This window comes from Lygodium microphyllum, chromosome 13 (assembly GCF_053477565.2).
Source record: "Lygodium microphyllum isolate KBCC chromosome 13, Lygodium_microphyllum_v1.1.10, whole genome shotgun sequence".
Classification (NCBI taxonomy): domain Eukaryota; kingdom Viridiplantae; phylum Streptophyta; class Polypodiopsida; order Schizaeales; family Lygodiaceae; genus Lygodium; species Lygodium microphyllum.
Genome location: NC_141147.1, coordinates 95,804,334 through 95,831,153, shown reverse-complemented (window position 1 = coordinate 95,831,153; position 26,820 = coordinate 95,804,334). Strand labels below are relative to the sequence as shown.

At 40.6% G+C, this 26,820-nt stretch overlaps 1 protein-coding gene across 2 annotated transcripts in view; it reads left to right on the top strand.

The window, feature by feature from the left end:
- Positions 1-26,478, top strand: part of LOC148026929 (serine/threonine-protein kinase 52-like) — a 62,572-nt gene extending 36,094 nt beyond the window's left edge. The window contains exon 8 of one of the 2 annotated variants that reach the window (XM_087691460.1): positions 24,121-26,478. The gene's annotated coding sequence lies outside the window, so the exon portion shown is untranslated. Of the gene's footprint in view, positions 1-24,110 lie in introns of both variants that reach the window. The other variant, XM_087691459.1, reaches the window with a different exon arrangement.
- The last annotated feature ends 342 nt before the right edge of the window (positions 26,479-26,820 follow it).

Below are 26,820 nucleotides of genomic sequence, written 5' to 3'. Positions count from 1 at the left end.
GTAGGAAGTTGCGAACGCAATTGTGGGATGGCTGTGAGCAGGGAGATGATGGTCGCGAGTTGCCGCGTGGGGGTAAAAAGGCTGAACGTAGACTGTAGAATTGACACGTGCTGAATGACGAGGGAGGGCTGCCACCTATCACTTGGCTGATTGAGAGTTGAATGCATGAAGGAGGTAATTTGTGGATTGGCGATGGTAGATGGACCAAATGCAATAGAGTGAGAACTTGCACTGAAGGCATTAGGGTGAATGGTGGGCAGTTTGCAGTTATAGATGTTGAAGGGTGTCCCAAAAAATTAAGGTTTTTGGGGACCACTAAAACTCTCTCAAACCTCGCACCATGTTTGCATTTTTCATTAATTAAGTGTGTTTTGGGGCTGTTAAAAAATGCTAATCAGACGTATATTGGGAATAAAGGCCTCGTGCCTTTAAATGTGCTCGGGTGTAAACACATCCTTAGCACTTGTATTACACACATATATATATCTATCTAAAAACCTTAAGGTACACACTCGTCATTGTACCTAAAAACGTGCACACTCTCTACTATGCTCTCTCTCACGCTCTTTGTCTCTCGGCGCGCAACAAACACCTATTGTCTCGATCTTCGTGCCTCTCCGTCACTACAAATTGGTATCAGAGCGGGAAAGAGACAGCTCAGGTGTTGCAGGAGTCTCAGGTGGACTCGACGAGCAGCAGTCGACAATCAACAAGCGAGCAGGTCGTGAGGTCATTTTTTGACCTTGCAAGTAGGCGGAGGCAGTCAGTTACAGCAGTTGACAGTTGGTTGCAGCAGCTGACGAACGATAGGCGACCCTAGAGGACACACTGTAGACAGACGATTAGGACCAGATGAAACGGGCTGCAATCGCGACAGGCGTTCTATGATTGATTGCCGCATAACGGGCGACAGGGGGCCTGCACTAGTGACGGACGTAACGTAGCCGCATGGACCACGGGCAGTCAATGCCCGTTTTTTAAAAAAAAATTGAAATCAGAAAATTTCAGTCTGAATTACTTTCCGTTACCGGGTGTTCACACCTACAAGCACAGAAGGCAAATCTGTGTCTTGAAATTTGGGGGTTTTTCCAAAATTGTGCCTGACACCCATTGCAATGTTCTCTGGACTAGAAATTGCAGACATTGAATGTGCAAGCCTCAGAAAATTTTTGGGGATTCTCAAATGCAAGTGAGATTTTTCTTGGATGAGTCAATTTCATTGAAATCTGTGCAATCTTGGCCAGAAAATTTGGGGCTTTTCCCAGATTTGGGAAATGTGATGCAGGACAAACAAATTTGTCTCAGAAATTGCAGGAATTTGTGACATTTTTGTCCCCAACATTTGGGGCTTTTCATGTACATGCACAAATTGGGCTGAAATTTACCCAATTTCTCGACATGATGTACATTGGACCCCGTGCAATTTGGGGCTTTTGCAGTTTGGGCAAAATCTGTGCAGCATTTAGTCATTTTATGTACATGCAGGTTGAATTCCATGCAATTTGGACATCAACACTCGGTAAAATTTTGGGGTTCTTCTGAAATTGCTCTATTTTGGCAAAATTGGCATGTTCTATGCATGACAGAGAAAATGCAGATGTGTGGTTGGTGCTTTGAGCACAAAAATTTTGGGGCTTTTGACCGTTCATGTCAAATTTTATGCCCGTGGGTACATGTATAATAGAAATTGCAGCTAAAATTTGGGATTGCTCATGTAATGTGATGCATATGCCCTTGGAACAACTGTAATCAGTTGTGGAATGCTGTAGCACATGGTTTGGTGCTTCTAAAAATTTAATTACAGATTTGAAATCTGTGCTTCTAAGTGGTCTTTATTGGTTGGTACTTGTTTGTACCTTGGTTACTTGGGTGACAGTTTTGGGCCTGCATTTGCTGTTTTTTTTTTGTCACATTTGGGTTGAGAATCATGGCTGGCAGCAATGATATCAGTAATCTAATGCACATAAAGAAGCTTGAAGAAGCACATAACTTTGTAGTTTGGCAAAAACAGTGCTACAATATCCTGTTGCAAAAGAAGCAAGCAAAACTGATTAAAACCAAAGGAGTAAAGCCCATAGACACGGAACAGGAAGATTGGGATGAGTTAAATGAGCTTGCACGCTCAACCATCAAGCTATCGATTTCTGATGCCTTGCTGCTTAACATTGAAGGTTTGGATTGTGCATATGCTACATGGACTCGACTGGAAGAATTGTATGCACAGAAAAGTGCTGCAAGCAAAGTGTATTGGTTGAAAAAGCTTATGGATTTGCGTATGAAAGAGGGTGCAGCAATGTCTACTCACCTGAGTGAGTTTAACTCTATTTTTAGCCAGTTGGTTGCCTTGAAGTTCTTGATTGATGAAGAATTTAAGGCTACGTTCTTGCTTTGCACTCTTTTAGAGAGTTGGGATACATTCAAGACTGCTATGAGCAATTTGAATGCGATTCTTTTGTATGCTGATGTCGAGAGTGTTCTACTCATGGAAGAAATGAATCGGTAAAACAATGCATCCAGTAAGTCTTCTAGTGCTTTGGATACTAGGGGAAGATCACTATAGAAAGGCAAATCTGATAGCAAGGGACGCAGTAAATCACGTGGCAAAGATGTTGAATGCCATCATTGTAACAAGAAGGGTCACTTTAAATGTGACTGCTACAAATGGAAGAAAGAGAAAGGAAAGGGCAAGAAGACAGATGATAGCAAGGAAGAGAAGAAAGACAGTCAACCTAAGAAGAGCAATGTCAAAATTGAAGAGGTGAATGTAATTACTTATGACAATGATAGTGGGAGTGACGTACTCTTTGTCTCTTCACACTTTGGTGCACATGCTTTACTTGCAGATACAAATGATGACATGCATAGCTGGATTCTCGATTTAGGTGCTTCCTTTCATGTCACCTCTCATCATGAGTGGTTCTCTGTCTATACAGGGGGTCGACACGGTGTTGTCCATCTTGGGGACAACTATGCATGTGACATTGCAGGTATTGGCAGTGTGTAATTGCAGTTTCAGCATGGCTCTATCTTCACTCTTCAGCATGTACGGCATGTACCTCGGCTCAAAAAGAGCTTGATTAGCACAGGGCAGCTAGATGATGATGGTTTTCATACCACCTTTGGTGATGGAAAATGAAAGATTTGTAAGGGATCTAGGGTTATTGCCAGAGGTTGCAAGAGTGATACTTTATATCCACTTCATGTATCTAGTGTGCGTGACCATGTTGTTGCCGTGATCGAGCAGCCAAGTGTTTCTTTGTGGCATGGCCGGTTGGGACATATGAGTCAAACAGGAATGGAAGTGCTTTCTCGTTTGGGTTACTTGTCTTGTCTTCGTTATGCTGATTTTGAGCATTGTGATCATTGTATTTATGGCAAACATGCACAAACATCTCATAAAAAGTCTCTTTCGTTTGAAATCTTCTCCTCTAGAGTTAGTGTATGTCAGATGCCAGGATTATCTTTAGGGGGAAAGAAATATTTTGTCACCTTTGTTGATGATGCTACACGAAAGATATGGGTTTATTCTATTTGTAGCACGGATGAAGTGTTTGACAAGTTTAAAAAATTCTTGGCATTGACTGAAAATTAGACAGATAAGACACTCAAGTGCCTTCGCTGTGACAATGGTGGGGAATATGTGTCCAAGGCCTTTCAGGCATTTTGTGACAATAAAGGGACAAAGAGGGAGCTCATTGCCCCTTATAATCCACCCCAAAATGGAGTTGCAGCCGTATGAATTGGACCATACAGGATAAGGTCCGTACGATGCTGTCTCATGCTGCATTAGCCCATGGCTTTTGGGCAAAGGCTGTTATGACAATCGTACACTTGATTAATCGGTCACCAAATAGATCTTTCGGGGAGGAAGGGAGTTTCTCAAGAAGTGTGGTCAAGCAAGCCACCTTCATATGCTCATCTGAAAGTGTTTAGCTGTGAGGTTTTTGTGCACATTCGTAAAGAAAAACACAACAAACTTGAGCCAAAGTCCTGTAAATGCATTTTCCTAGGATATGGTGACGAGGGTGAAATGGGGTATAGATTGTGGGATCCCAAGAAAAGGAAAGTAGTACGTAGCAATGATGTTATCTTTTGGGAAGATCGCATGCATAAACAGCTCGAAAAGATTGAGGTCCATAGGGTCGTATTCCGGGAAGAAATATCTTTTGGATAGCAAAATGTGCCGGCTGTACAGCAGCAAATACTTGCTGTAAATGAACCTATAAATGCAGAAAATAAAGCTGAAAATGATCAGCTAGCTATTGCCCATGATAATGAGCCACTACATGTGTAGGAACAGCCAGGATAGCAAGCTGTTAATTTTGATTTGCAGGCTGAAATTCCAGGATAGCAAGCTGAAAATGCTCAACAGTCAGCAAACAATGATCGTTGGGTTAGGAGATCGTCTAGGGCTACTAGACAACTTGACAGATTTGTTCATGGTGCAAACAATGTGGCTGATTATGTCATGTTGACAGATTGTAGTGAACCATCTTGTTTCAAGGAAGCAATGGACAGACAGGATAGCAAGAAATGGTATAAAGCCATGTTGTCAGAAATGGAATCTCTTGAGAAAAATGGCACTTGGGACTTGGTGTAGTTGCCTAAAGGGCAGAAAATGCTTCCATGCAAATGGGTTTACAAGATGGTCACTTTTGGTTCCTCACCAAAGTATAAAGCAAGATTGGTTGCGAAGAGGTACAAGCAGGAACATGGAATTGACTTTGATGAGATCTTCTCTCCTGTAGTCAAAATGACTACATTGAGAACCCTTTTGGGCTTGGTTGCAGCTGAAGGTATGGAGCTCATACAGATGGATGTAAAGACTGCATTCTTACATGGTGATTTGCACGAGGACATATATATGCAGTAGACTAAAGGTTTTGTTAAAAAAGAGAAAGAAAAGATGGTATGTAAACTCAGGAGGAGTTTGTATGGGTTGAAACAAGCACCAAGAGAATGGTATCATAAGTTTGATACATTCATGTAGTCTCAAGGCTTTCATAGAAGTCAAGTGGATCATTGCTTGTACACCAAGAAGGCAACAAATGACAGTCTAATTATCTTGGTTTTGTATGTTGATGACATGCTGATTGCTGGCAGGGATATTCATGCCTTGAACTCACTGAAGCAAAGTCTTCATAGTAGCTTTGAGATGAAGGATCTTGATGATGCAAATCACATCCTTAGCATGCAAATACTCAGAGACAGGTCGACATGCTTACTCTATCTATCTTAGCAAGAGTATATCTCCAAGGTTTTGCAGCGTTTCAATATGGAGGGGGGGGGGGAAACAATTGGGGTTCCATTGCTTCCATATGTGAAACTCAGTGTAGAGGACAACCCTACATCTGATGATGAGAAGGATGAGATGGCCAATATACCATATGCTTCAGGTGTTGGTAGTTTGATGTATGCTATGGTTGCTACATATCCTGACATTGCCTTTGTAGTGGGAGCGGTTAGCAGATACATGGCAACCCTTGGCAAGAAACATTGGGATGCAGTGAAAGGTATCATGAGATATCTCAAAGGTACAAAGGAGTTGTGCATCTACTTTGGAAAGCGGAAGGCATTTGTTGTTGGCTTTACGGATGTAGACTATGCTGGTTATGCGGATTGCAGAAAATCCACTTTTGGGTATGTGTTTACTTTTAGAGGAGGAGCAATCTCTTGGATCTCCAGTCTACAAAAGTGTGTTGCATTGTGTACTACAGAGGTAGAGTATGTGGTTGCCACTGAGGCGTGCAAGGAGGCTTTATGGCTTTCACGTCTGGTGGGAGAGCTTGGCATCACAGAGTTACTTTTTCTCCATTGTGATAGTCAAAGTGCTATTATGCTAGCACGGAATCCTGTCTTTCATGCAAAGACAAAGCACATACAGGCGAAGTACCACTTCATTAGAGATGCACTTGACATCAAGAGCATTGAGCTTGTCAAAGTGCATACAGATGATAATCTTGCAGACCTTCTCACGAAGGGTCTTTCAGCAAAGTGGTTTGCTCATTGTCAACAGATGATGGGAGTTGGATAGATATATGCATTTCGGCTTTGTACATACTAGACTTAGCTGATTCTTTTCTCCTCTTAAGGCACATTGCCTTTAGGTGGGAAGTTGTTGGGAATAAAGGTCTCGTGCCTTTAAATGTACTTGGGTGTGAACACACCCTTAGCACTTGTACTTACACACATACATATATATATATATCTATCTAAAAACCTAAAGGTATACACTCGTCATTGTACCTATAATTGTGCTCACTCTCTGCTTTGCTCTCTCTCACTCTCTTTGTCTCTCCGTGACTAAGGAACACCCACTGTCTCGATCTTCATGCTTGACACATCACTACAACGTAAAGCATGTTTTAGCTCAACAACCTCTCTCAGGCCCAAAACTGAGCCTAAAAGGGAAGGTTGACGATGTGTACCCCAAGGTGTCCCACCCCAAAGTAGCTAGAGCATCATACAAAGGCGCATGTTGGTTGCGCAACGGTCTACCGAGACTACAAAGGCGATGGTTATCTTACCAAGGGAGTCCAAGTAGTTACCCTAGAGAGGACAAGGCATCGAACAAAGGTGCACATACTATCCTGTAGCCTACCAAGCCGTAGAAAGATGAATGAAATCACATTGAACTTGTTTTTTGTTTTTTGGTTTTTTTTTTGGATTTGTGGAAAGTTAATTTTAGTGGTGGTAGTCGATTAAGTAACATTGATCCATAAGATGGGAGTAGGGATGGTATTTCAATACATCACAAAATAGTACAAGCTTACCCAACCACTCGAGAATGGCAATGATGAGGGAAAGGTGATGAAGGATTGTATGAAGGAGGATGGTCGTGTAATCCACCGGTGGAAATAGCTTAGGATCTGCGTAGTGGTGCTTTGCACAATCGGATGCATAGTATATTACATACTGAAGAATGCTCATGCAGGAGGTGCCACTTGGATAGTGTTTCTTGTGGAGTTAATGTTCACTTATCGAAGCACCCTAGTACAAAGATGATTAAATCATGCAATGCATAGGGGAAGGTACAACAGGGGAAAGATCAATGTTAAAGACAAGTGCCGAAACCTATAGAATACCAAGAAAGGTAGAAACCCCCTCGCAGCTTGGGTGTCGATGCCGAAGAAGTAAGAGGATCTGGAGGGTCTTTATATGGTGTTGAGAATCATGTGGATGAAGATGATGAAGCATCTCTATTGGAAGAGTAAGGATAGAAGAGATTGCCATGATAGCATCAGAAGAGATGCTACACGATTTGCTGCGGGAGGAGAAGCCAACGTGTTGTTAGAAGAGAAAAACTCTAAGTAGATGGAACCATCAAAGGAATGACGCACATCTTCTATCTCTGGCTCAAGGAGGATTGATGCAAGCTTGCATGCTAGCTCTACATTGAAATACAAAACCCTGCAAAAGAGAGAAGTTTGCAAGTATAGAGGTGAATAGTGATATGCTTCAAAAACAAAACTGAAAATAAAAGAAAGCAAAGTCAAGTGCAATGCAATGAGTATGTAAGTGTGCAACGAAAGTCTAAAAAAAAGAAAAAGGCCAAGTGTGTCGTCACCATTGTGTACGGCGAGGAGGGAAAGTGGTTCCAAAAGGTGTAGTGGATGCCCTAGGAATGGATGCATAAAGTGTAATAGGTGAGCCACTAGCTGACCAATCAGCTAAGCCTTTAGGAGTAGTGAAGGATATAGGTTGCTGAGGCTGTGTGCATGTCATATGTCTAGTAGCCATGGGGAAGATGGAGCGGATGGTGCATTAGTGGGAGGCGTAGCCCCATTGGACTGGCTAGCCAAAGTGGAGGTAGTCACAACAGTCTGTTGTGGTTTTCTAGATGGGAAGACCTTGGGCTTTGGTATGATACTCCTCATCCACATGACCCGATCTTTGGTAATTTGTGCAAAACTGATTTTTGTTAGGAATTTGTTGCCAAAACGGTCGTATTTCATTGGTTCCGTTGGAGGAAGTGGCGTTACCCTTGTTTTGGCTTTCCTTCGCATCTTGCGAGTTTTTCCTACTAGTGGTTATCCCTCCCGAAGAAGAGACAATCAATCCTCGCCCCTCTGAATGGATGTGTGTGGTGGACTTCTTGTGGACTTGATCATGCAGGCTCGCACTATGCAAGAACTGACACTCAAACTTGTAGAAGGTCAGCAATCTAGGGAGTGAGATAATATGTTGGATAAAATGGAAGTATTTGTTTGGCAACTTGTTCAAGAAGAACGTGACCTGATTGTTATTTAACTTCGGGGAGCCAGTAGTTGCAAACTTGGCTAGTGAACTCCGATACTTAGTCAACTTGACTTTTAGATTACTCCCTTTCTTAATGGAAAACTCTCGAAACTCACAATCAAGATTGATACGACGAGTCCAACACTCAAATGCGAGGGGAAAATGTTGTAATTAAGAGTGGAGCTCAAGAAGCAACCCCTGTATTGACTCAACATTGGCCGTGGCATTGCGAGCTCTCCATTGACGGATGTGATGAAGGTGAGCTAATCAAGGATCCTTGGTATCGATGACGAGGTCCCAAAGTCCTTGAGATTCAGGTACTCGTTACATGAAGTTCGACTAAGTGGTGTAATTTGACCCATTAAAACAAGTCTTATTTGTGAATGCATTTTTGGCCGTTGCAATAAGAGTGGTAGTGCTAAGAGAGAGAAAATGTGTATAATGGGGATAGGGTGAGTAGGGAGGTTGAGTGTAGTACACTTGGAAAGTAATCCCAGAGTGCCCACCATGCATATGAGAAGTGTGTATAGTGGATTCAAATGTGGGCATGGGCGGATTGGGGATGATAACGGCCTAAAGAGCTCATGGTGGAGGGATACGGACACGAGGAGCAGAGGAGGGAAATCCCTACATAGTAGTGACCCAAGGAATGTGGAATGACAATCCATAAGCAGAGGATGGATATCCTTGCATTTGAAAGGTTGTGTGGGGGGTTTGTGAGTGTTCGGGGATAGTGAGGGGGGTTCCCATTACAATTGTCCTTGAGTGGAAGGATGTGGTAAAGTGGAGGTATGTGGAAGGTACAATGTTAAAGGGGGCATTCACCCTAATGATGCACCAAGAGGTGGAGTGAATGGAGAGTAGGTAGATGGCGGGATGGAGAAAGAGAAAGTGTTAGGAGCAGAGATGGAAGATCCAACCCCTAGTGTGCTTTGAGCGGCAGTGCAATCTAGTCCAAGATTTTGAAATGAAGATGTGAGTAGATTAGAATGTGGAGAAGATAGTGGTGGGATGGGACAGAGTTGAGAAGTGTGGTTTACGTGCTTAAATGAAACATATGTTAGAGATATACTTGATAAAAGTTGTCTGCTTCGAGAGCCTCCTCTATTAAAGTTAACATATTGGAAACCATTTGGATCCTATACATCAAAATGAGAAACAAATGAGGGTTTTGGCTCATATGACTCAAAAGGGTTATAGGAACTTGACACCAGGCTTGGTTGTGGTGAAGGAGATGGATCTCCAGACACGCGGAATATCGTGGTTCCTCCAAGATCAGGGAGAAGGTTAGTCTCACCAATTGGTTCAAACGGAATAGTAGCACTTGTTGGAGGAGTGTAAACTGAGCTCTACGTGATGTGCAAGTACTCCTCAAACTTTTCATTTGTGTAAGATGACCAAAATGAGAAGAAGAAGATCGTAAAGGTGAAGGTGTATCTACCTTCTCCTTAGATCGTAATGCCTTCTTAAAGCCTCCAATGATGAAGAAGCCTGATAGGGCATTATAAGGTGTCTGAGGCATTATGAGTCAGAATCAAGTCGTGTGTGAGTCTTACACAAAGACTAGCCTCCAATCACCACAGGATACTCTTTAGAAGAGCACCAACTTTTATACCATGTGAAGATATGCTAGGGTTTGCATTGAGGAAATGCAACATGAATGACGAAGATTGAAAACCAAAGACTTAGACAGAGACAAGCTTGACTCAAACCCTAAATGCAAAATGCCAAAACTTAAAACTCAGACACAGAGACAAACACAGAGAGAAGAAACTATAAGTGAATGAATGGTGTAAATGAATGTGAGAGTGTACAGAATTTCTAGGGTAGAGCAATGCAGTGTCGGAGAGTGAAGTCCACCGAAGACAGATTTCAAGTGCTGTGACCACCAGTCAGAGTGTGGAAGTTGAGGAAAACACCAAATGTTGATTATCGGAGGGTCGGATGATTGAGGTGATAGTAGGGAAAGTGCCTGGAGCGGAGGGTAGAAGCAAGAAGCTACAAACTCAGTTGTAGGATGGTTGCCAACAAGGAGAAGATGGTCTCCAACTGTTGTTTGGGGGTGAAAAGGCTGAATGCAGATTGCAAGGCTGAAGCCTAATGATGAGGGAGGGCTGCCACCTATTGCTTGGTTGATGGAGAGTCGAACGCATGGAGGAGGAGGTAGTTTGTGGGTTGGCGATGGTAGATGGACTAAATGCAATAGAGGACTGCAAACTTGCATTGAAGGGATTAGGGTGAATGGTGGGCAGCTTGTCTATTATAGATGTTGACGGGTAACCCATGATAAGTTGAGCAGAAGCAAAGAGAATACACACATCAATCGAGGTGCAGCAAGAGTTTAGTGAACAGTGAGTGAGTGTGAGAGTAAGAGTCGACAAATAGGTGTGTATCAGTGTGGTACACACAAAGAATAAAAGAATGTATACTTAGGGTACAATACACTTACATCCGCAAGGGTGAGTTCACAAGTGTCAAGTAATATACACATGGGAGAGCATAAGGGCCTTTACACCCAACAATCTCCCACTTAAAGGTCCTAAGTGAACCTTTAACCAACTCCCACAAGTTTAATGGAATGCGCATGTTGAGCCTTTGCAAGACTTTTAGTGAGAATATTTGCAAGGTTATCCTATGATTTGATCTTAGCCAGTGTGACTAGACCATCATCCAGAACTTGTCTGATAAATTGATACTGAACATCAATATGTTTGGTACGTGCATGAAACATGGCATTTTTAGCTAAGCATACAACACTTTGTCTATCACATCCAGGTACAGGTGTTTTGGTGGGCAGCCCAAAATCCTTGACTAAACGACTAAGCCAAACAACTTCTTTTGAAGCTTAGTGGTTGAAATATATTCAGCGTCAGTGGTAGAAGGTGCTACTATCTTTTGTAATTTAGAGCACCAAGAAATTGCCCCACCAATCAAGGTAAATATGTACCCGCTAGTAGACTTGCGAGTATTCAAGTCACTTGCCATGTCTGCATCACAATGCCCTTGCAGATCTAACGCACCCTTTCCATAGCAAATACATTTTCTTTGTGTGCCTTTAAGGTACCGTAAGATGCATTTCACTACTTCCCAATGTGCTTTGCTAGGATTTGACATAAACTTACTCACTACTCCCACTGCATGAGCAATGTCAGGTCTAGTGGCAACCATAGCATACATAAGTGAACCACAAGTTGAAGCATAAGGAACACCCTTCATAGAGTTGGCTGCCTCATCATCGTTTAGGCAATCTGCTTTGCTAAGCTTAAGATATGGTGGTAAAGAAACACCAAGGGGCTTAGCATCTGCCATAGAAAAATGATCAAGTACTTTGCTTATGTACTTTTCTTGTGAGAGAAATAAGATGCTCTCTATCTCTTGTCACACGCATGCCCAAAATGTGTTCAGCTGCACCCAAATCCTTCATGGAAAAAGCTGAGTTCAGCTATTTTTTCAATGAATTAATCTGGCTTTTATACTTCCTAGCAATAAGTATATCATCCACATAAAGCACAAGTATAATAAGGCTTCCATCATCAGCCTTCGTAATATATAAGCAGTGATATGTATTACTTCTTTGAAACCCATGTGAGAGCATGAAGGCTTTCCTTGTATAACAGAACCTTTGGGCTGCTTCATGTAGAGCTCTTCTTCCAGATCACCATGCAGAAATGCAGTTCTAGCATGCGTTTGATCAAGTTCAAGATCCATAGATGCTACAATGGCAAATAATACCCGAAGAGTGGTCATTTTGACAACAGGAGAAAAGCCTTTCTGAAAATCAATGCCCTCTTTTTGTGTATAGCCCTTAGCCACAAGTCTGGCTTTGTATTTGGGTCTACCACCCACACATTCGATTTTATAGACCCATTTGTTAGGAATGGCTTTCCTATCCTTGGGTAATGAAACCAAATCCCAAGCATCATTCTGATACAATGACTTCATGTCTTCTTGCATAGCTAACTCCCACTTTTTCTTTAATTCACATGATAAAGCCTCTTTATACATGAGAGGCTCACCTTTGTCTGTGAGGCAAATGCAGTTCAAAGAGGGATCAAACCTTTGTATTGGTCTTCTGACATGTGTAGACCTTCTTACCCAATGATCTGTGCTATTAGGTAATGGATCCATATCCAAAGGAATGTCAATGACCTCATTATTTGGTTGCTGAACTGCATGTTCAGGTTGTTGTAATACAATTTTAGGCTGTTGTAATTCATTTTCAGCATGTTGATTTGGTTTCCCTAGCTGATTTTCAGCATCCCTTTACTGCCCATTTTCATCTGGCTCAATGATGATACATTGATTATCATAATCAACATCAAATGGAGCTGAATTCTCAGCGACTGATGGCTGTTCAAGAGGCTGATCATACTGAAATTTCACTTTCTTTTTGTTTGAGTAATTAGATGTGACATTTTGCAGCAACTTTGACTCATTAAATACCACATCCCAACTATGTAGCATCTTTTTCATTCTTGGAACCCAAACTCTATAGTCCATTTCACCTTCATCTCCATAATCCATGAAGATGCCTCTATGAGATTTCATATCAAGTTTGGTCTTGCTATCAACGGGTACATGTACATAGCATTCGCAACCAAAGACTCTTAAGTGGTCATATGAAGCAGGTTTGCTAGACCAAATCTCTTTAGGAATGCCACTTTCAAGTGTACAATGTGGAGATTGGTTGCAGATATGGACTACGGTTTTAAGTGTCTTTCTAAAACGATTGCGGGAGATTAGCCATGGACAACATGCATCGTATCTTCTCACATAACATGCGATTCATTCGCTTACCCACACCATTAGATGATGAATTATAAGGAGTTGTAAGCTCCCTTGTAATCCCATTGGCATCACAAAATTTTTTGAATTCTTTAGATATATACTCTTCCCTATTATTTGTTCTTATGCATTTTAATTTTAAACCCTTTTGAGTACTAACAAATGCATAAAACCTTTTAAAAGCATCCAATGCCTCACTTTTTTGCCTAAGCAAGTAAACCCATAGCTTTCTAGAATGGTCATCAATAAAAGACACAAAATAACAAAAACTACTATGAGTTTTTATTGGCATGGTGCATATATCAGAATGGACTAAATCCAAGATACATGCCTTTCTAGAGGCTCCATGAGAGTATGGACTCTTTACATGTTTACCCATTGCAAAAGTCGAGCTTTGAGTTTTTCACATAAACTCTTTCAAGTGAAGAAAGTGCTTGTAAACTCTTTTGGTTCATGTGTCAAGATGCTTGTGCCATAACTCCATGTGTGATTGCACTTCAACAATTGCAACAAACTTTTTAGTAAGTGCCTTGTAGTAGAGACAATACAGAGTTCTCTTTTTACCACCTCTAGTGATTAGCATAGAGTCTTTTTGTATCTTCCACATTCCACCACCAAAAGTAGTGAAGTAACCTTTACTGTCTAGCTGCCCAACTAAAAGCAAGCTCTTCTTGACGCGAGGTACATACCTAACATCATGAATGATCGATTCTTGACCATTTTCAAGAGTCAGGTGTATGGTGCCCATTCCTTCAATATCACATGTATGATTGTTGCCTAGGTAGACTTTTTCAAGATTACCTTTTGCATAAGAAGAAAAACACTCCAAAGATGGAGTTACATAAAATGAATCACCGCTGTCAACAATCCACAATTGTGACAAATCATCATGAGTTGACAACAAAGTATCTATCGCATCCTTTCTAGTGATATACATGTCCTTCACTGTCATAGTATGTGGATCTGAAAATGCAACTAGCAAATTAGAATCTTTATTCTCTTCTATCTTCTCAACAAGGAATTTAGATACCACATTTGCTTTTTCTATCTCTTTAGGGGTAGAGCTGCCATCTTTTTCATTCTTTTCGCCTTTTGCATTAGCCTGCTTTTTGCGTTCTTGTTCCCTTTTAAAGTACTTGCAATCAAGCCTTTTATGCCCTTTGCAATCACATTGATCACAAGTTACATCTTGCTGTTTTTCCTTGCTTTTCCTTGCTTTTACTGCGTTTTTGTTCTTATTTGCAGCATTTGATCTTTTTTCAGTGCTTCCTCTTGCATTGTAAGTCGATCTACTCTTTTTCCCACTAGTCTTCCTTCTTGCATTGTATGCTTGTATAGGGAAAGATGCACTGTTGCACCATGCATTGTGTACAAGACATACAATCTTTGCACATATGGCAGTGAGGCTTATATTAATGGGTGTCAAATCAGGTTGCCCTCCTATATTCATCAACAACAAAGTGCGAGATAGAGGGGCGGTTGAGTGTGACTAATTTTTCCTTTCATCAACTAAGAGGTGAGGTTTAAGAGATGTTACGATACTGAAACTTCATTGAGAATAGAACCATGCACACCATCAAATGTCAAGTTGGGATTATTGGTCAATGACAAAACCAATGCTTCCCATGAATTGGGCAAAGTCATGAGCAAGAAGATAGCCCTCAATTTAGGATAAAAAGTTGGCAAGCGTGCATATTGTAACTGACTCAAAATGTTAGTGAAAGCATTTAAATGCTTTGAGGTAGGATTGGACTCGTCAAGCTTCAAGTTGACCAACTTTCGCATGAGATGTACATGATTAACAGGAGTTGTATTTTTATAAGTAGCCTTGAGTTTCTCCCAAATTGCATAGGCAGTATCAATCCCCTTTATATCAACCAATATATCATCTATGATTGCCATTTTAATGTAAGTAATGACCTTTTTATTCATTTTAGCCCAATCCTCATCTGGCAAAGCAACAAGCTTATGTTTTGCCAAAGCATCATCACAATCCTTTAGAAAGAGTATACCTTGCATACAATCTTTCCAAAGATCAAAGCCATTGCCATCAAATTTACGAATCTCAAAGAGATTCTTTGAGTCAGATGTAGATGCACTGCCAACCATCTTCAGGAATTAAAAAATAAACTGCAATAAAGTGCTAAATGCTTTCAGCCAATAGCAAGGTTGCTGAATGTAACAACAAGTACACACACTTGTATTTCCAAGGTGTCCAAGAAGCAAATGTTTTGCTGCAATTTCAGTCTCAAGTACTGATTACAGCATATACACGAATTAAATCTGATACATTTGCATTAATGACAACTCCCACTTTAGTAATACATCACCATAATGCCCAAATGCAATAACCCAAATGCTGTATATACCATTGTTTCATTGCACAATGAGCATTTAGGAATACATATACCAACAGAAGCTGCCCTTCTACAACATTTGAAACATCCAAAGTTCAAATTTCTTCCACTTAGCAGTGAATTTGCTGCAAATTTCACTATTAAGACTCAAATCAACTCAAAATGCATCATCAATATAAAAGGCCCCAAAATTTTTACAATAAATTTGTCCCAATTGCATCAATACATCTTCCCGAGCATCCAATGTGGGCAAATGTTGCAGAAATTTTATAAATTCTGCAAAATCCCCAAATTTGGGGGTTCAAGAGTGTACAAATTTCAATGAAATTGGCTCAACCGAGCAAAATTTCACTTACACATGAAAGCCCCAAAATTTTTGAGGCATGTGCACCCAATGTCTGCAATTTATTGGTCAAGTGTCACTATTATGTGTGTTCGGTACCAAATTTGGGAAAAGCCCCAAATTTCAAGAGCAAATTTGCATAGATTTGTGTTTTGTGCTTGTGCGTGTGAATGCTCGGTAGAGAAGGGAGAGAGAACAAAAAATTCCAGATTAAAAAAAAGATCATCGACCTGCTCGTCTGGCCCCATTGGTTCGTCATGCGCTGCCTGTTTGCCGCTTGGCCTTGTCAACTTGTCATGCTGGTTAACCTGGTTGCGTGCTGGTCAGCCCCATCACTTGTCTTGGGCCCATTAGAACTTGGTCGCCCTTTAGCGCTTGTTGAGATGAGCTAGCACTTGTTGTGATGACCTGGAGCCCCGCCAGTGCTTGTCGCCCGCTTGTTGCCTGTGGCTTGCAACTGGTGCTTCTACCTGTCGCTTGTGACTAATCCCTGTAGCAGATGTTGCAGTTGCCTGTCACGTCTACCTGCTTGGACCGTTGTGCTTTGATATCAGTATGATAGGCTGAGCAAAAGCAAAGAGAGTATGCATGTCAATTGAGGTGCAATAGGCGTTTAGTGAACAGTGAGTGTGAGAGTGAGTGTTGACAGATAGGTATGTACTAGTGTGGTACACACAAAGAATGAAAGAATGTATTTATACTTAGGGTACGATACACTTACACCTGCAAGGGTGAGTTGTGTAAAGTAATATACACACGGGAGAGCGTAAGGACCTTTACACCCAACACCCCAAAAATATAGGATTTTGGGGGATCATTAAAACTCTCTTGAACCACACATCATATTTACGCTTTTCATTAATTAAGCGTGTTTTGGGACTGTTAAAAAATGCCAATCAGCTGTAAAATGTGTTTTAGCTCAACACAAGTCTCATTCCAGTCAATACTCTCTAGCTCCTTTTCCGTGGCCTCTCGCGATTGGGGGTGTTGAAGAGTCTCTTGTCAACTTTCCAGCTTGGAATGTGCTTTGTAATCTACAGTGAATAGACACGCAAATGAAGCCTGAGGGGCAAGTCGGGAAGATCTTCTAGGTCTTTCCGAAGTGGAATCTGGTGAAAGGATCCTTGAATCCCACATGGTTTGTTGGTACCATCGAGGTAATGGGTTTTGCGGAGGCAGTGTGGGAGTTGAAGAATCTACGGGAAGATTAGGAGCAGGTAGTAGACTTGGCTTAGAAGGCACTATCTACATTTGAGAGGAGATAAGTGGAAAAGAATGCTGATTCCTCTTCTCTTGGAAAGCTTCAATGTTGTCAATCTTGTTGAGCATCCAAACAAAGCTCCTTGTCTTAAATATCAGCTACCAAAGGTTGTCCAAGCAAATGCCAAATTAGGCAATAGATGCCCTCAAATTGAGCCCCAATGGCTCCTCAAGCTGGAACACGTGTTTGATTGAGATGTACAGCTTAGCAATGAGAGTAACATCTATCAAGATGCAGACAACAAGCATGAATGTCGTAAGAAGCAGCTTGGATCCCGGATCTCTGTGATGAAGCTTCATTCCTCAAGCTCCTTGCTCCAAGCATGAGCTCTCTCAAATGCTGCTTTGATATCAGTTGGGAGTGAAGCAATGGTGGGATGTGAGGTAGAAGCTATGGAGTGCAAGATGGTTGAGAGAGAGCACAAGAGAGAATTTTTGGGTACAATGAACAGTACCCCTATGCATTGTTATCTTCACTTATATATGATTATTAAGTGTGTATTTATAGAGGGGTCTCTGCTCGGCTATTGGCCATTGGCCTTTACCCCAACACTTAGTTCACCCCTCGGTGATTGGATTCTTATTTCCACCCATAACCTAGGATCTGATCTTTAAGTACAATTGATTGTGTACACCCTAAGAGACTAGACACCTTGTTTTGAGCATTGGGTGCACCAACTTGTTGGGCTGCCCTCTCCAGACCCAATACTTATCCCTTCCATTTCTTCAAGGGACGTTACACATTAGGGGTGGCTCTAATCACCACCTAGCTTGTAACTATTAGGAGATATGTTAGTTCATGGTTGAGTTTGTGGCATGTATAGGTGATTCAGTGGGCTAGGGCGTTAGGAAAATTTTTTGATTATTTAGGCATTTTATTTGGCCGTTTATGATGTGGTTTTTGGCATTTTCAGCCAGTTGGACAACATTTAATGCTGGCCGACCTGTCATATTTCTTGGCACTCTTTTGCCCTATATTAGTCAGGCACTCCTCCTCCACATTATCATTCTTCTGTCAATGCCCTATATTAGTCAGATTCTGTTGGAGAGAGAAGCCAATGCCACTGCCTTCATAGTCAATGACTCACATTGGTTTTGTATTGTCTCATGTCTTGGTTTATGGATTCCATTTCCTGAGCATTCTTCTGAGTGCTCTTCTTTTGCAATGTTCTTTTCTCTGTATCTTGTGTTCAACAGTCTATTTCAGCATACACATACGCTTCTATTGTTGCATCCACTTTTGACACGGTATCAAACTATAGGATCTATGTTCCTAGTGATGTTTTTCTACTGATTATAGGTATGTTTTACCTCTTCTGATCATGCGACCTGTTGCTGATTGATTCCAGCCTGTTTGTCATCCACTGCAGCCTGTGTTTTCTACACAGCAATCTGCGTTTCAGCCTGCATCAGCCTCCTGCCCTACTTTCTTCAGTTTGCCGCATTTATTTCTTAATTCAGCCTATGTTTTGGCTTGATTGCTGGTTGGGTGACTGTGTTTATAGGTCGTTTGTGTTGTTTCTGGCATTTTTTGGCTGTATTTAACTTCTTGCAGCAATCACCCTCCTCTTTTGATCGGATTTTGGTTTCCACTGCATGTAAACTCTCCTTTTGTGTAGTCTTTGCTGTTAGTTTGGCTGTATTCTCTCTCTAAATACCTTCCATTCTCTACCTTCTCTTCGTGTCCTCTCCAGATGGCTCCTTGGTGCACTTCTGCTCGTGATAAGTTACATGGCCATGACTATCTAACTTGGAGTGTTGTTATGAAAGCCTGGTTTGTGCAAAAGCGGTTATGGTACATTGTTTTGTGGTGCTATTCCACGTCCTTAGTATCCTTTTCTAGTTCCAAAAGATTTTGATGAGGATAATCATGAGGAAGTTGTGCTTACTTGGGATATGGATGGTGTGTGTGGCTATTCTGCTATTCTTCGATGTATTTCTAAAGAAGTTCTACTGGTGGTTCCCTCTTGTAGGACATCTCAAGAAGTATGGGCAAAGCTTCATGTGTTGTAGGAGACATCTTCCATCATATGTGCAATGACACTTTATGGCCAACTCCAACATATGAAGTTTGAGTCTAAGGACACCGTTCGATCATTTTTGTTCTATGTTACATAGGTACAAGACTAGCTTCGGCACATGCAATTAGCTCTTTTAGAGGCACATTTTGTAGGGACGATCCTCTACAAGCACGCCTCCCCCCCGGTGGAGTTTGATGGAGTGGCCAATGCCTTGAGGGTGCAAAGGTCCTTGACATGTGTGAGCTTTACCCATATTTCCTCCATGTTTCTTGAGCACAAGGCATCTTTGCGTCTACAAGGCAGGCTTTGGTCTTATTACATAGTTTCTGGTGAGGCTTCTTGCAGCTTCCAAGAGTGGTGACAGGAAGAAGACGTTGAAGGCTTGATTTTATTAATTGGGATAAGAAGGGACACTTGGAAAGGATTGCAAAGAGTTAATGGCTGCAAAGGAGGAGGAGGAGAAGAAGATGAAGTAGGATCCAGACTCTTTTGCTGAGTCATCCTCTTTCTTAGACGTTGATTCATATCTTCCAGCCTAGGCAAAGGTCAAGGTGCTTCAGATCGAGGGAAAGGCTTCGTTGCCCCTTCCTATGTTGCTTTCTAGTATAGGTGATGTGGTCTTCCCTTACGACTCTTTGGTGCCAGAGAGGGAGTGTGAGAGGGTGGTGAGATGGGACATGCGTGCTTCATCTATACATGCATACAAGTGCACAGGTTCTAGAGAGGGATGTCCTAATGCATCAATTGAAGTCTAGCAAGTTCAAATCGTGGAGCTGGAATTGACATCCAGGTTCATGATGGGCTAGTACGTGACAGAGAGTGGGTGGGTTTGGCTCCTAGTCTGGTGTTCACATGAGGGGACACTTTAGCGGTGTGGTCAAAGACGTAGACTCCATGGTAATATCTGTTCAGAGGCATTTTTGATAGGATGATCTTGTATGCTATTGCGAGACATTGTTTGATAGACATTGAGAGTTGCTATGATTTTTCTCTATTTTTAGGAGTTGGTATGATCAATATTGACATTAGCTTCTTTCCGAGGCACCGCGGTGGTGGTGGTGGTGGGGGCTTGCACACCCATTGCTTGGGTATCCATGGTTTTACTCTGGTGTTCATTGTTGTATGTATTATGATGGGACATAATCATTGCATATTGTATTGTATTAGATCACCCATGATCTAAGAGAGGGTGTTAGTAGATATGTCAAATTCATGGTTTAAGTTTGTGCAGGTGATTTAATGGGCTAGGGCATCAATATAATTTCTTGATTATTTAGGCATTTTATTTGGCCATTTATGATGTGGTTTTTGGCATTTTCAGCCAATCAGCCAACATTTAATGTTGGCCGACCTGTCATATTTCTTGGTATTCTTCTGCCTCATATTAGTTAGGCACTTCTCTAGAGTTATCATTCATCTGCCATCTATAGGTTCCTCTAGAGAGAAGAGCAGGTGCTAGTGCCTTCACAACTAGTGACTCTCACTAGTTTTGTATTGTCTCATGTCTTGGTATATGGATTCCATTTCTTGAGCATTCTTTTGAGTTTTCTTTTGCAGTGTTCTTCTTTTCTTTGTCTTGTGTTCAGTAGTCTATTTCAGCTTACATATAGCATACGTATACGCTTCCATTGCTGCATCCACTTTTGATAGTAACCACAATGATATGTTCCTTTATTTCATTGATACCACTCAATTGGCAGTTCAGTTTACCCCACCAATGAGTCTGGTACATGCCATTAGCAACTATTTCTCTCCAATGCATAAGGGACGCATTGTGTACCCTTTAACCTTACTAGCACAGCCTTGCCTAGGCTCCACCAGCTCCATATGGAAGAGAGAACAGAAAGCACAACACATCCAAGCATGCTGCACAATGAAGTAGATAATGCATTTTCCTTGCTTTTCATGAAACCATCCTTTTCTCCAAATAATATTTATCTTCCTCAAATTTAACCATTACCATACAACAACCAATTCAAACTTGCGCCTAAAAAAATTGATTTTCTTGTATATTGAATCGTCCATTTGTGGGGCTAGAGTTGTAGCTTCCATGTTGGGGGTTTGCCATGTCTTCATTGATTGTGGCTTTTGTTGGCAGCAATATTGAGCAATGGTAGATAGCTATGTAGCCTCCTTGATTGATGGCCTCAGACTTGCTTGGACTAGTGTGGCCAAGGAAGACTCTAAGGAAGAGCTGGGTGATTTCAGCAAAGCTTTTGTGTTATAGAAATGAAACACAAATGCAATAGAGAGACAAAAAATAACCTATATTTTCCAACCTTGGAGTTCACTTTCTTTTTGGCGGTTTGTAATTTGCACTTACACTCTCATCTCTGAAGGCTCTTGAGGCTGGGCATTGGCAATACCTACACATGTTTAGCGAAGGAAAGTTGTGTTTGTGATGGGAGGCATAGTCTTCCACATGGTCTTCCAGAAAAGCCTCAAAAAACAAAAAACACACCCATTTGTGTTAACCTATATCTCATGATGAATCAAAGTATTGAAGTGTACTAATGAGGTTTATGATTTTAATTACCTCATATCAAGTGCTTGAGTAATTAAAAAAAGGCAAAATGTAATATCCTTGTCCTTTGCCATCCAGAATGTCTACTAACATGAAAAACATTTTAAGTAAGGTTGTTCCTTTGCCATCAAGAATTTCTACAAATATATTAGAAAAACAATAAGAGCAAGGTTCTTTAAAAAATCATTTACTATCATCACTCTATAGATCTTCTCGTGTGCAACAAAACTTGCAATATTCTTGATAAATTGCAGGGACATTATATTCTCTTACTTTGAATAGTGAGGATATAAGATCCTCTTGTCTTCATCTTGACAAGAACGGGGGGTATTCTTTTACAAGGGAGGTTTCTTCAATCCAAGTAGCTTCACTCCTGTAGGTAATCTTTCCATTCCACTACACGGTCATTAGATATTTTTGAAAACCATTTAAATGTTTTGAGTGCTTGTGCATTGGGTCCCATTTGGATTATCTTTGACACTAGAGAACAACCATTGGTGGGAGGGAATTGTTTATTCATCCCATGAGGCATCCACAATTCTTGGCATTTCTTGTATTGCTATATCTTGTTGCTTTGCATTTACCGAGCATAAATTTGTGGTATCAGAACTAGATATGTTTCCCTTGTCCTTAGGGTCGACTTGCACAAAAGCAGGATGCCCTACTGCGCTAACCCCATTTGGCATCCCTTGGTACTATTTGTATTTTACATTAGTTATATCACTTGGTACCTACATGTGGCTAGAGACATGTCTACACCTGTGTGATGTCAACATTTGGGTCAATTTATTGCCATTTGCTTCTCATATCTTTTGTTGATGTCATGAGCACATGTATTTTTGAAACCTCACTTAACATGTGGATTAATTTTTAATCACATGATTAAGTAAATGTTGCATATGTGAGGTGCAATTGGGGCTAAAGTAAATTTATGAGCCCGGCACCCGAAGAAATCATGGGATGTCAAAGGCAAAAGTTACTATAAGTTATGTTGCATAGGTACTTGGTGGTATTTGGTGACACTAGAGAAGTGGCGTTTAATGGTACTTAATGCCAATGGATGGTCAAAGATGGCGCAGAGACACTCAGGAATCGAAGTTGCCTAGCCAATTTAATTATTGGCCAGTCAGATTATTTTTCAAGGCACCAAAATAATTATTAGATTAATTTTCAGTATTTAAAGACTGAAAATTAATATTTAATTATGAAAAATGCTAGAAAAACCATTTGGGAAGGCTGTCACTTGTCAAAAATGCCCATGTAAGGCTGAAAAACGTCTTTAGAGGCTAGAGAGGTATTTTTATAAATTCAGGTTGTAAGAGAGAGGGAGGAGAGGCTGTTGGTTTGATTTGCAGCCATTGGAGGACCTTCTGAGGCAGCCAAGGGCGGGCAAGAGAAGAACAATCAACAGTAGGTGACAGTATCTACAGGCTGTTGAGATGGGGCAACAATAGTAAATGACTGGTTTTCTTCAGTTCTTTGCATCTACAAGCTATTGTGGTAGGGCAACAACTGCATTTGAGTGATTTTCAGTCATTCTTTGCGACAAAACTCTGAATTTTCTCTCTCTACAGCTTTCTCTCTCATCTCCCAACCATTTCGCAACCTTGCTCCGAAGATCTCAGCATTTGGACCCTTGGAGATTGAGAAATTGCAAATTTCTCTGCTGCAAATCCTAATTTTTAGCAAAAATCAGGGTTTAGCAGCAACCTCAGGAAGCGTGCTAGAAATTGGAAGCTCCAAGGCTTGGATTCAACAGGGCTGAAGGTGAATTTCAGCTAAATTCAGGTGGAGGACTAGCCAGCCATTGAATTTGGGGCATTTCGATCGTCCATGAAGTGGGTGAAGGCCAATCAAGTGCTTGAATCAAGGGGCAAAATAGATTGAAGACTTGTGGTCACTTTGGACAGCAAGGGAGTTGAAATATCGAAAGGGATCGGGAAAATTCCATTATAAATCAACTTAATGGACTTCTTCTTTAATAAACCTAAAGAAATACCGAAAGGGGCGCCAATTTTGGGGCCAATCGGGTGTGCAATTGTCTAAGATCAGTAGGTAAATTTGTATTTTCAGATTTGCATTAATTGTTTGCTGTTGTAATTAAGTTGTAATCAGGGATTACCACCCATCTGCAGAAGGAAGGTTGGTTATATATGTTGTGCAAATTCTGCAGATGTTCTCATGGTTGTGTTAAATATGTTCTCTGTCTCCTTTACCCCCAGCTTCTTTTAGCTCATGACAAATTCACAAGGGATTAATTGAACTTTCATTCTATGTACCTTTACAATGGCCTTGGTTATTCACATTTTGGCAAGATGGTTGACCACTTAAATGGAGAATTTTCTAAGTTTTTAGATTGTCTAGTTTAAGATCTCTTGACAATGGAGACTCGTGACTTCATAGCAGGCTCAATGGTAACCCTTATTAGAAAGGCTGAAGTTTTGGCAGCTGAATAGACACTTTGAGATAATCTCTTGAAAATTGTAACTCATGTGCTAAAGCTCAGCTCTTTTTTAATTATGATACATGGTTATTATCAGTTGTCCAGCTAGGCTGATAGATTTCTCTTTGCTGCAAACTAGTTAATTGCAGGCAGGGTGGATGCATTAGATTGCCTTGCCAAGCAACCAGATGCAGGTCTGGCAGCTGCCTTCTTGAGGAAGCTAATGACGCATCAAGCCACTAACTCCACCTCTCTCCTGGATCTGAATTCCTGGTTGGGAGAAGAGTAGATTACAGGTATGCTTTTAATGGAAACTAAAGCAGTTTCAAGGTAAAGCTTCTGATCTTGGCTTGTTGATCTCTATGCGATGGATGTTTGACAAGGTGGTGGTCTCGTCTATTTCCAGATTTTTATAGAGGTTGCATAAAAGTGAAGTACAAATTTTGGTCGCTAAGTACTAATTTTTGGTTTTGTTTCTGAGAATGACCACCTCATTTTTCATGCTAACACAATTTAAAGGAAGCATGCTCCATAATTTTTGGTTTTGTTTCTAAAAATGAGCTTCTCATTTTTCATGCTAACACAAAATTTAAATGAAGCATGCCCTGTAAGTTGACCACCAGTGAGTTTGTAAACCATAGGTGACAGCAATGGCTCTTTAGTCCATTTATGTTGTAAAGTCTTCTTTGGTCATATCTTTCCCTCTTCTATCGTATCAATTCTCCAGTTTATATCATTTTGAAATGGTGAAGAGGAGTGTTGTGTCCTCTAGTCTGGCTTTCAAATTGTATCGTTTGGGTTTTTTGGACCTGTATGAAGCATACATAGGTTTTCGAGATGTTCAGGTTTGTTCAGACTTGAATAGATCATACATCTATTTTGAAGAAGGTGAGCAGGGTTGTCAGTTGGATGGACTTTGTTAACTCTTCATCAGGCAAGTTTGTTGACATTTTTGAATATGTTATGATGAAGTTCCTTTTGCAGCATGGGGAGTGTTGTACTACTGTACTTTTAGGGGTGGATTTCTAGTATGTTCAATGGAATAAATAGCCAAAGTTCTCTCTTAGTTGCTTGGACATAAACCAAAAGAACTGTTGCTTCCATTGCTCCACTTCAGCATTGTGTTTTTATCCCCTTTGGAGAATTACATGTACCAGCCTTGTGTATGAACAAGGTCCCCTTGCTCCTGCGTCCAAAACTGATGTTTACTGATAACCATTTTGTACATCAGAAGACTGCTGATTAAGTTACGCTACTTCAGCTCATACGTATCTCTTGTTTATTCTACCTTGCGAGCTTTGGCTATTGAATATGATTTTTTCTGCTAGTTTTTGCCTGTAATTTGCTATGTTAACATGTAGATGTTGGTACTGCAAGATGAGAGCCGTCGTCTCTTCTTATGGCACTAAAATTAGCATTTCCCAAATAACCGGTCACAGCTTTGGCACTTTGGAAATCATTAGGGTGGTGCAAGGTGTCATTTCCTATGTTGTCATCACATTGAACTAGAGCATTTTAATATCAGGAATCGGAAGTTTATAGGAAATAAGTCACTTGTTAGACTTTTGTGTAAAATAAATTTTGATTCTTAATGCTGCTCGTGTTTGTGCACAATAGTTGCTCTATTACATACACATACTAGTTGCATTAGTACTGCCATTTCTAGAGTACTTTTGCTACATGGGATGAGTGCACAATTATAGTGCAGTCATGTCCTACACTTCAGCTTTGACAACTGTGCTGATATGTCTTTTTAGAATATTAAATGAATGGATAGTGTAATTGTGCAAAAAATTTCCATCTACTACACTACATTGGGGTTTCGATATGTGGCATCAATCCTAGGGTATCTAGATGTGTCGTTTTCTTTAACACCATTGTGGCTTCTTAGATTGAAAGATGGACATAGAAACATGTCTAGAAGGTTGATAAAGATGTTGGGGATTCTAAAGCCAATAATGTTTTCTTTGCATCTCTCTTTTGTCCTCGTTATTGGATTCTAAATTTATGGAAACAAAGAGGTCACTTTCCACCTCCATGCCATCAATGAAATATGTCCCTTTGAGTATTTTCCATGGTCCTAAGACTTGTGTGATCACACAAATCATTAGAATGCATTATTATAGCTAGGCTCAAAATTGTTTTGTAGCTATCTTGGATACTCCAAGGTTACATAAATTAACATTAATGTTGATAGGAAAACTTGGAATCCAAGGTGGTTATTGATGATGAAGCATGTGTTTTGAAAAGCAACATCAACATTCCTTTCCTTCAAGAGGAGCTTCACATGCCAAAAAGATTGTTGTTTACAAATCGTCCCTTCATGATTGGACTTCTCTACTCTCTTCTTTTTGCAAATGATTTTTCTTTATATTGTTTCATTTACTTTACAAGACAATTATGTTTCTCAACAAATCATTCACCCTCAACATCCAAGTGATGATGGAGGAGAATACACTCCTACGTTTTGACCATTTTGCATAGATCATGGGATAGCATGAATACTCTTTATTCGCCTTAATGAGATGTCGCTTCAAAACAAAAGAAAATCAAGCATTAGTAAATTATCTTGAATCTAGTCTACTTCATGCTTACAATCTTGTTTTTCAAGTGTCGTAATTATTATAGCCATATGCTATCAAAATTGTCTTTCAATAACTACAAGTAAAGGCATGACACCTTATGTAGTATGGACATGTCATAATGTTGGAGAATATGAGATTCATCAATGTGACAAAACCAAAATAAATTATCTTGAATCTAGTCTACTTCGTGTTTACAATCTTGTTTTTCAAGTGTCATAATTATTATAGCCATATGCTAGCAAAATTGTCTTCCAAGAACTACAA